The sequence below is a fragment of the Ursus americanus genome, chromosome 34, assembly GCF_024610735.1.
Source record: "Ursus americanus isolate L20-20 chromosome 34, mUrsAme1.1.p, whole genome shotgun sequence".
Lineage (NCBI taxonomy): Eukaryota > Metazoa > Chordata > Mammalia > Carnivora > Ursidae > Ursus > Ursus americanus.
In genome coordinates, this window is record NC_142160.1 from 9,309,810 (window position 1) to 9,321,930 (window position 12,121).

The following is a 12,121-nucleotide window of genomic DNA, read 5'->3' on the forward strand; positions in this document are numbered from 1 at the left end:
ATATTTCTCCTAAGGAAACAGATAGATTTTGGATCAGGTAGGTTACATGTTGAATATTAGCCATAATACTACCAGTGGAACAGATTATGCTTTGTTGACATTATTCCTACTAAATGGTACCATTGCTTTGAAAAGTACCTCATGGCTTTTCATCAGAACACATTCAACCAGACTCAGAAATCTTCTCCTCACTCCCCAACTCCCTGACTTTTCACTTTCCATTTCAAAGTCTACTCAACAAAGTATAGTCCTTTACAGATGTTAACAATTCCCCACAAACAGTCCTGTATTAGCAAAGAAGGCCTTTTTACTCAGATCTGAGAAATCTTGCTTCCTTCTATGAGAACTGAAAATGCTGGAACATCATACATACGTAATTTAGGCGAAGACTCAGGCCATGCAAGGGAGTGGACAGTGACGGGCTCAGGCAGGGGTAGCGGACAGCAGTGGGGTGGTGAAGGACAGCACGAGTGGAGCAGACTTGTCTGTACAGATAGCCCCAGTGAACCACCTACTAGCTCTCTTCTCGGGGGAATTTAACTGTGCCCGTGGGATTACAAAGCAAGGGTGGAGGCTGGCGCTCCAACAAAGCAGTTAATAACAGGGAGCTCACTGTGTAATTTACCCTAACTGATTGTTCTCGGAAGCCAAGCAGAGCAGGGCTTTGCTCTGTTCAGAGTCTGTGTGTTTCTGCTTAGGACCGTGCGGAGCAATCCCAACATCCATGTTTGAGGCGGCACTATCTCTGGTCTTGGAAAATGGCAGCAATAGCACAACATAGGAAAAGAGAAGTAACATTCTTGCAGGTAATTCTTATTTCAAACCTAGCAGCTGCTTGGGAGCACAAGATCTTATATATAGACCTAGGGCCATGGGGAAGAGGTCTCAAGAAATGCTGTCATGTCTACCCAAGAGAAATGAAAGAGAGGTTCACACAAAAACTAGATCATGAATGTTCATAGCATCACAGTCAAAAAGTGGAAAAGGGCAAATGTCCATCAACTGATGAATTAACTAAAGTCTTATATCCATACAATGAAATGTTATTCGTCAACAAAAAGGAATGAAGTACTGAAATGCTACAACACAGACGAACCTCGAAAACATGAGCCTAGATGAAAGAAGCCAGTTGCACAGAACCACATAGTGCATGAGTATATTTATATGAAATGTCCAGAATAGGCAAATCTATAGAGACAGAAGTAGATGCGTGGTTGTCTAGGGCTGAAGAGATGCGAAAGTTGGGAATGACACTTAAGGGGTGCAGGACTTCTTCGGGGACTGATGAGAATGTTCTAGAACTGATGGTGGGGATGGCTGCATGACAAGCCAATAAATTATACACTTCAAGTGGGTGAATTGTAAGGCATGTGAATTGCATTTCAATAAAGCTGTTAAAAAAAATTAAACTACAGGGGCACCTGGGTGGCTCAGTCAGTTACGCATCTGCCTTCAGCTCAGGTCATGATCTCAGGGTCCTGGGATGGAGCTCCATGGCTGGCTCCCTGCTCAGTGGGGGAGTCTGCTTCTCCCTCTGCCTGCCACTCCCCCATATATCGATATGCTCTGTCTCTCTTTTAAATAAATAAATAAATAAATAAATAAATAAATAAATAAATAAATAAATAAAATCTTCCAAAAATTAAGGTACAAATGACCTGACTTCAAATCCACCATGTCCTCTGTCATCCCAGCCTGATACATGGGTTCTGACCCCTGCAGGGGCTGCTTCGCAACATTAGATGCACAGGGGATCCTAACGCAGAGTGGATTATGACCAGTGATGATGTGGTAATGCGGCCACACCTGCAGGGGCCAGCCACCTCTGTCTGAGGTCTGCCTTTCCCTGGCAGGCTGAAGGTAGCCCTCCCGGCTCACAGGTAGTATCATGAATATTTCCACCACCACCCCTGTTTTGCTATGAATACATTTGCATGTATACATACACATATATATAATCTTTGTGTTCCTTCCTCTCTTACTCCCTTATCGTGTAACAGAAGATGTACTGATTTTATATCATAGTAGTTAAGTATTGTTAATTTTACAACATAGTATTTAAGTTACCAGGTATCAAGAAGAATAATCAGCACTCATGAATTTTACCACCTTTTCTCAGGAAGGGGTTAGTCCGTTTCTGGTTGTACACAGGATACATGTATCCTGTTAGACACAATTAGGACCTTGTCCTTAACCTTATTTAGAGATTCAGTATGGTTTAGTGTGACACAGGTGGGTGCCAAACTGACAGGGGTGGATTTGTGATGGTTAATTTTGTTCGTCCACTTGGCTAGGCCACGGGGAGCCCAGATTAAGTACTATTTCTAGATACGTCTGTGAAGGTGTTTCCCAATGAGATTAGCATTTGAATCTGTGGACTCAGTAAAGCCGATTGTCCTCCGCAACATAGGAGGACATCATCCGATCCATCAGGGGCCTGAACAGAGCAAAAGGCCGAGGAAGGAGAAATTTGCCCCATTTTTCCTGCCTCACTGCTTGACCCACGACATCTCATCTCATCTTCTCTTGCCTTCGGACAGAGATTTATACCATTGGCTCCCCTGGTTCTCAGGCCTTCAGACTCAGATTAAATTACACCACCAGCTTTCTTGGGATTCCAGCTTGTGGTTGGCAGATTATGGGACTTCTCAGCCTCCATTATCACATCAATCAATTCCTCACAATAAATTTCCACATATACCGATATAGATATAGGCAGATAGATGTACATGTATTTCTTACTGGTTCTGTTTCTCTGAAGAACTCTGACTAGCACAGTAAGTAGTGTTAGAGCTTAGAGAGCCCCACCCTCTGGCTTTGCAGATGAGAAAGATGCTACCTAGAGAAGCCCAGGGAATTGTCCATGGGCACAAAGCTGCTCAAAGGCAGAACTCATTCACATATCCCAGCAATGTGCTGCGACCCAGGGACGTAGTGATGGGTCAGTCTGGACATAGACACTACCCCATACAGTTTACAAGACTGTGACTGGGAATTCAGACTCCTAATTTGGAATCTTTTTCTTTTCTTTTTTTTTTTTTTTTAAGATTTTATTTATTTATTTGACACAGAGACAGCCAGTGAGAGAAAGACAAATAGGGGGAGTGGGAGAGGAAGAAGCAGGCTCCCAGCAGAGGAGCCTGATGTGGGGCTTGATCCCAAAATGCCACGATCACGCCCTGAGCTAAAGGCAGACGCTTAACGACTGAGCCACCCAGGCACCCCTGGAATCTTTTTCTTGAATCCAAATGTCTACTGCCAGAATGTCTCCAAGTCCTCCAACACATGCATTCATTTGCAAATAGACTGGTTCACTCTCCTCGCCCTCATTTAGGATCTCCTTCAATTTCTCAGAGTGTTGGTCTGCCGGCACCTATATCGGAATCACCAAAGGTACTTCTCCAACAGATGTTTCTACAAATGGCTAACAGACACATGAAGAAATGCTCAACACCACTTGGCATCAGGGAAATACAAATCAAAACCACAGGGAGATACCACCTCACACTGGTCAGAATGGCTAAATTAAGCAACTCAGGAAATAGCAGATATTGGCAAGGATGCAGAGAACGGGGAACCTTCTTACACTGTTGGTGGGAATGCAAGCTAGTACAGCCACTCTAGAAAACAGTATGGAAGTTCCTCAGAAAGTTAAAAACAGAACTACCTTAAGATCCAGCAATTGCACTACTGGGTATTTATCCAAAGGATACAAATATAGTGATTCGAAGGGGTGCATGTACTCCAATGTTTATAGCAGCAATGTCCACAATAGCCCAAATATGGAAAGAGAGCCCAGATGTCCATTGACAGATGAACAGATAAAGAAGTTACACACACACACACAGACATACACACAGTGGAATATTACTCAGCCATTAAAAAGAATGAAATCTTGCCATTTGCAATGACGTGGATGGAACTAGAGGGTATTATGCTAAGTGAAGTAAGTCAGTCAGAGAAAGACAAATCCTATATGAGTTTGACCTTGTCAGTTCTTCTTCAAATCCTACAGTCTTGGCTGGGTAATAATGTGCTGGTGCCAAGACATGCCTTAGGGTAATTATTCCCTATCTTGGGGGCTGCCTCAGCTCTTCTCTGCTTTCATTACACGAGATGAAAAGCAGCACTGAGACGACTCAGCAGAGGATCTTCACGCTGCCTCCAGTACCTAGAGGGACATACATCTCAGTAATTCACAAATCATAAGAGATGGGGGAGCACACCAACATATACTCTTTCCTAAACAGAGAAGGCGGAGAAAACAGCAAGATCCTGGGGTCATGAAAGGCATGACTTCAGTCCCTAGAAGGCTTACCTTCTGCTCCTTCAAAGCAGATATCATGTTCCCAATCCGATGGTCTAAGGCAGCTTTGTGCTTGTTGTAATGCCTAAATACCCTCTTAAAGAGAGGCCACCAGTCACTCTCGGATTTGTAAAGCTGTTTGACAATGTCTTCCATCCAAGAGGCAAGCTATCTGTGGCAGTAAGTTAAGAACAACCGGCCTGACCCTTATAACACAGGTGAGAAACGCAACGGTAGTTTCCCCGATCAGGGCTGCTACAGAGTGAGGATGCCTCCGATGACTTTGACCTCCAACTCCGATGAATGCAACACTTTCCTAGGGAAAGGGGGAAGGATTCCTCCTACAACAGACTGAGAAGCCACAATGAGACAGGTGGCATGTTCTATGGTTTAAAAGGAGAAAGTGGGAGGCTGGCCAGGTTGGTCGGCAGGTTTGGTGCTTATGGACATGATGTCAGCAGTGTCACCTCGAAAACACCTATGTGCCTGGGCTTGCACCACGAAGTTGGAATAGCCTCACCACACCTGTGACTTTGGACCATATCTCCCAGTGACTAATTTCCCAGCCACTCCTGCATCTCCCAACACAACATAATGTGCCTTTCCATCAAGGCTCAACCAAGTCATTTCTTTAATTGAAAGTACTTTATGTCTAATCAAACCCTATTCACTTTACATAACTTATCATCCTTGTGCCGCCTTTCCCAATGACCCAGCCAAGAGGGAGAGACAAAGTAGCGCACGGTGCATAGAGGGTACGGATTTTAGAGTCAAAGAAAACCAAAATCCTTGGGCAAATTCTTGAACTACTCAAGTCTCACTCTCCTCATTTGTATTTATAACCCTTGTTATGACTTTTAAATGACTTAGCACATCATAAGCAGTAAATAACTATTAGCTAGCTCCCTGGTGCATGTGCTCACACATATGTGTCTGCACATACTTACATTCCTACACAGCCTGATGATGCAGGGAGCTCACTGGAGTAAAAATCAAGGGATCTGCAAACCTGAACAGTTCACACCGTCTGTGGGCCACAGTGTCCTTGTCTGCACAGTGAAATGTTGTACCGGGTCACCTCTAAGAACCTGTCCAAGATGTAGAGCCCAACAGTCTGAGTCGACTTCAGGGTTCGTCTTTCCATGAACTGGCATGGAATGTACTCCACGACACAGCACTGAGTGAGGAGGACAAGGTGCAGAGCTGTGTGCATGTCACCTTCCACCCATGCTGGATGGTCATTGACTATCTCTGCAAAGATAGATAAGGAACTGGCAGCGGTAGTTGCCTCTAGAGAGGGGATACAGACGGCAGGAAGGACACTTAACTTTGCTCTCTATACCCTTTGTTGTCTTGAGCCATGTGCATTCTTTACTTATTTTTTTTAATAATTTAAAATCTAGAAGAGGCCCAATTACAAGTAGATACAAAATCTCTACTTTTTATTATAGGGCATTTCCACCCACCTATAGCTTGCTTTTATAAGAATTTCATATTTGTTATCATATTAAAAATTAAATGATACAGGCACAGTTCTATAGAATCTTAAGAGGAAATTTTTCCACCTTAACGATGAGTCCTTCACTACAGATAAAAGGCTGGTATCCAAGATCTATAAAGAACTTCTCAAGCTCAATAACCAAGAAACAAATAATCAAATCAAAAAATGTGCAGAAGATATGAACAGACACTTTTCCAATGAAGACATACAAATGACTAACAGACACATGAAAAAATGTTCAACATCATTAGCCATCAGGGAAATCCAAATCAAAACCACATTGAGATACCACCTTACACCAGTTACAATGGCAAAATTGACAAGGCAAGAAACAACAAATGTTGGAGAGGATGTAGAGAAAGAGGATCCCTCTTACACTGTCGGTGGGAATGCAAGCTGGTACAGCCATTCTGGAATACAGTATGGAGGTTCCTCAAAAAGTTAAAAATAGAACTACCCTATGACCCAGCATGCACTACTGGGTATTTACCCCACGGTACAGACGTAGTGAAGAGAAGGGCCATACGCACCCCAATGTTCATGGCAGCATTTTCCACAACAGCCAAACTGTGGAAGGAGCTGAGATGCCCATCAACAGACAAATGGATAAAGAGGATGTGGTCCATATATACAATGGAATATTACTCAGCCATCAGAAAGAATGATCACCCAACATTTGCATCAACATGGATGGGACTGGAGGAGATTATGCTAAGTGAAATAAGTCAAGCAGAGAAAGACAATTATCATATGGTTTCACTCATTTGTGGAACATAAGGAATAGCAGGAAGATCGGTAGGAGAAGGGAGGGAAAAATGCGGGGGGGGGGGGGTAAACAGAGGGGGAAATGAACCATGAGAGACTATGAACTCCAGGAAACAATCTGAGGGTTTTAGAGGGGAGGGGGTGGGGCAAGGGCTAGCCCAGTGATGGGTATTAAGGAGGCACATATTGCATGGAGCACTGGGTGTTATACACAAACAATGAATCACGGAACACTACATCAAAAACTAATGATGTACTGTATGGCCACTACTATATCATAATAAAAAAAATGACGAGTCCTTAAAACCATTCCACTCTTCTTGTAGGCTGGTTAAAAGTTACGGGCTCTTGGTGAGATCCTTCTCACCACCGTACTTGCCAGGGGATGCCATGGATCAAAGGTGGGGAGAGTAACTTAATTATGGACCAGGGACTTCGCATACATTATCTCACTTAATCCTCATGGCAGTTCTCTGTGCTGTAACTTCTCCAACACACAGAAGAAGAAAAGGAAGCTCATGGAGAGGAGGCGACTTGCCTGGAAGAGCTGAGTTTTAAACCCAGGTTTAAATTGACTCGGTGCCTGTATGCATTCCAATTTGCCAGGCTGCCTCCTGGAAGCAATGTAGGAAACAATTCACATTAAGAACACCGGTCGTTTACGTTGAGTAGGAAAGGAGGGAGGGGAGATGTGATAGATAAGGTGGACTAGAGCTGACGTTGCTATGAACCTTGTCTGTTTCCTGGTATAAGCTTTTCAGCATCAGGATAAACTTCTTAAAACACATCCTCTGGTTCACGCCTCTGACGTCCCCTGGACAATTTATATCTATTCTACCTGAAGTGGATTTTTTTAAAGAGTCTCTTTCCAGAGGAATAATGGCTACATATGGAGCCCAAGCTGAAGAGACTGGCCAAAGCCACCACAGCTATGTTGGTTCTGGAGGGTCTTGCTGCCATGTGACAAGCATGCGGCCCAGCTGAGATTTAAACTCAGGCCTTTTGACTACCAAGTCCTTACGGCCCATTTTATCTACTCCTGTTGTCTTACAGATGGAAAGAGATCTGAGGTCCAGAAAAGCAAAAGGATGAAGAGAGGAAGCATTGGGTCAGAACTGAGATCTCCCACCTCTCCATCCCGTATTCTTTCTCCTACACCATTTGCCATGAATATGAGCCACTTTTCATATCTGGGAGATGGCGTAAGACACTGGTTCCATGATCTGGGGTTCTTCCAGATCACGTGCTAAGTCACTTCCCAGATGTATGGAACTTGGCTAGGTGCTTTACTTCTCTAAGCCTGTGTCCTTACATGGAAAGGGAGGGGAACAATGATACCTACTTTACAAGTTAAATTTTGTGTGGACTAAATGAAATAATGCATGCAAAATGTCAGACAAAAAAACAAAGAACACAATAAATGTCAGCTATTTTTACTGTTGTTATTGTCTAATTTAGAGTCGGAAAAAGATTTTGCAAAAAAACCATGAAGCATACAGATGCTTCTCCTGAAGCAGGCTCTGAGCTCTTGGAGTGCAGGGACCGTGTCCCACTCACCTATGGAACTAATGTGGGAGAAGGATTTATTATATTCTAAGAGCCCGCTACATCCAGGATTCCAGTGAAGGGTTTCATAGAGAGCTTGCCATGGTTTACACCATGTGACTCCCCACAGAGACCAGGTGGGGGCATCTTATCTGAAAGGGTTGACTGAAAGAAGACAGAAGGAATTAGCCGAATTCATCAGATCCCATTCTTAGGTTTGAATGAAAGGCTTACAATATGAGGTGACAACAGATGGTAAACAAAAAAGCCAAAAAAGGCACATTGGAGATATGAGTAAAGAGAAGCCATGATGGGGAGGCGCGTGGGTGGCTCAGTCATTTCAGCATCTGACTCTTGGTTTCAGCTCAGGTCCTGATCCCATGGCTCATGGAATCGAGCCCTCAGTTGGGCTCCCCACTCAAAAGGAGACTGCCTGGATGTTCTCTCCCTCTGCCCCTTCGCCCACTTGTGTGAGCGCTCTCTCTCTCTCTCTCTCAAATAAATAAATAAATCTTAAAAAAGAGAGAGAGAGAGAAGCCGCGACGGGAAGGAAAATAGAGAAAATACAGTGAGAACCAGAGGAAAAGCAGATGCAGACAGCAGATGCTTCATCAGAATGGAAGAGCCCTCCCTTATCAGGAGGAATTACACTCAGCTGTTAGTAACGAAGAGCCAGTGACAACAGCCGATGCTCATAAAGAGTTATTATCTCCCGTGAAAGATGATCGGACGGAGGAAAGCAATTCAGAGCTGGCAGAGCAGATCCTCATGTGAACAGGCATCCTGGCTCCCCTGATTTCTCCGCTCCAACCTCCTTTGAACATGGCTGCCAACCTCAAGGTCAAAAGATGCTACTAGAATTTCAAATTCCAGGAATAAAGAGGGCAAAAGAGAAAAAATCCGAAGGTGCTCCTCCCTGTGTTTGTAGTCCCCTTGGTAGAGATCTCCTGAAGTCACCCAAGGCTGTGCACCTGTATCTTGATGGCCACAATAAGATGCAAATGAGGCTGGAAAATGCTGCCTTTCAGCTGGCATGTCACCAGTCCGAATAAAACCAGGGCTCTGTTACTACAGAACAGGGTGGATATTGGACAACAGCAGCTTCTGGGTCATGCCTATCCCCCGCCAAGGGAATAACAAGGAAGTAAGTCTGCTCTACCAGGCTGAACCAAATTTCAGTGCCCAGACCACGTTCCAGTCTTTGTGAGACGTGCTAAGTATCAAGATTCCCATCTTCCTTATTTCTTTATCTCTCCTTAAAATAAATAGTTATTTTGAAAAATAAGTAGGCCTCTGGAGTTTGGGGGATTTTTTTTTTTTTTTCTGCTTAAAAGAACCTAAATAACACATGAGCCCAGCATCTGGCATATATCCAGCATGCAGAAAATTCTCAGTAAATGTTCACCACACTGAACTAAATTCCATGAACACTCACACAGTGAGAGAGCTCCATCATTTACCCGCCTGCTGTCTGCCCATCCTGAGCCTTCAGATGTATTATCTCAGAAGACAGTGCCGGGCTTTGTGTGTTTATTTCTCACTGGGATTTTGCCCGTGTTTTATGCATAGTCATCATTACTAGCACGCGTTCGGATGCTTTCTGGTTTGTGGATAACAAGTTAGTGTGTACATTGAAGAATGAGGGTCCTTTGTTGATTTTAGGTCCCCTGTCACCAAGCTTGAGATTTTAAGCAAATTGGGGCAACTGAGGCCAAACCCACTATTTTCCTACAGGGAACTCCTGAGTCTACGGGTTTCATTTTAAAAGCTCTGATTGAGGAATGCCTGGGTGGCTCATTTGGTTAAGTCTGCCTTCGGCTCAGGTCATGATCCCAGGTCCTGGGATAGAGCCCCACATGGGGCTCCTTGCTCAGTGGGGAGCCTGCTTCTCCGTCTGCCTGCTGCTCCCTCTGCTTGTGCTTTCTCTGTCTCTGACAAATGAGTAAATAAAATCTTTTAAAAATTAAAAATAAAAAGTTCTGATCGTAATGAAAAATAGAGGCAGAATAAAACAGAGCTGAGTCACATCCAAACAATCCCATGCCTGAAATGACAGGAAATAACCACGGACTCTCTCCAAGGAGGGGATAGAGGAAGCAGGAAGCAGAAGGGCTGCCTGCATTCACAAAATACAGTGGACAGAGAATTAATTAATGTAATCTTAATTAATCTCAAAATCATCACTTTTTGAAAGGCCATATCTTAGTTGTCTCATCTCTCAGGGCTCAATATTACCCAGCCCACTGGAGGTGCTTAGTAAATGTTTGTTGAATTAAATGAAACAGTACTCAAGTTTAAAGAATCAGACTTATGGATCTATCCACAGAATAGCAAGTAGAACTGAACTTCTACTTCACCGTGCTTGAACAGACTCAGACTTTAAATCAATAATCTCAAATCCCTTTTGGTTTTTTTAACCATATTGAACATAATTTTCAGCTATTTCCAAATAATTTCCAAAATTGGCCAGCTATTAAAGTAGCTAAAACAGAGAAGACACTTTTGAAATGCAGTATTTATCACATAGACAATAATCTTAATCCAATTAATCCCAAGAATTCATATATAAAATTAATTTCATTCAAAGCAAACCAATTGCTTATATATGTAATAAGACTTCCCATATCATAAAACCTTAAAAAGCACTCAATAAATTTTTTTTGGAATGAAAAAAAAAAAAAGACTCAAAATATCGCATGGGAAAAAATCAACTAAGTTAAGGCATTTATCCAATCTAGACATTTTTGAAAATTTCATCACTCAAATTGGGATTATACAGAATAAAACTGCAATATTCTTATTCACAATGATGTCTGATTTAAGATATTCAGTGAGTTGATTCTTTGTGCCAACTTTTAAATTAAAAGAACAAATTGGCGGTGGGATAGTCTAAAGAGTTTGGCTGGGAGAGAAAAAATACTTCATCTAATCCTTCCCACGGGTAATCTGTCATAAAATCAGAATTTATTGGAGTTGAATAATATTCTCCTCATTCAGCAAACACTTCTTGATTCAATTGTGTGGTAGGAGGACATGGGACACAAAGATAAATGAAGCAGAGTCTCTGCTGGTTAATTCAATGTCTTGCTCAATGCAGGGTTTCTTCCTGTGTCCCCCATGAAGGCCTCCAAGTGCATTCAATACAAGGCAGACCAGTCCATTCATGGCAACTCAAACTGAAAGATGGTCTCCCTTTTATTGACCTGTATTTCACTCCCCATAACATACTCTTAGCCCTGCTTACTTCTTCTTACTTTTTTATATTATATACTAATATATAATACATATTTATTTAATTTATATATTTACACTATATACATATATATTTAATGCCCAGAACTGGACATAAGTTCCCAGATGTGATCTGACTAAGGGCAGTGAAGGAGTGGACAGGAATACACAAGTTAGCATTCCCTTTGATCTGGAGACTCTATTAATGCAATCCAAGTTTTCATTAGTAATTCCTTATAGCCATGACTCATTCTTGGTTCCTTTTGAGCTTTGTGATCCCCTATGACTCCCAGATCATTTTCAAATAAACTAATGTCAAGTCAAATCTCCCTCGACATATAGTTTCGTAATTGGATGATAGTTGTTTTCAAAAGTCAAATATAAGATTTTCCATTTGATGTATAAGTCCCAGTGTAAGTCCAATTCTGCCATCAACATAGTGGTCAGACCTCCCAACTTAAATGTCTTCTACATATTGAAAATACAACTTGTATATTTTCATTTGCTAACCAGGATCCAAAAGAAGACCCATGGGTCATAAGACTAAAAACTTTCGTCAAAATTGGCACTGACTTATTACCCAATGCCTTTTGAAAGTAGCTGTTCAAACAGCTACAAATCCATCTGATGTCACCGTTTTCCATCCACAATTCCCTTCCATGAAAGATTTTGTTAAATGCCCTGCGAAAATGAGATACATTTGGTCTAGGCATTCCCTTGATACATCTCTAGCAACCCTATCAAAAAAAGGAAATGCTATTAGTTCAGCGTGA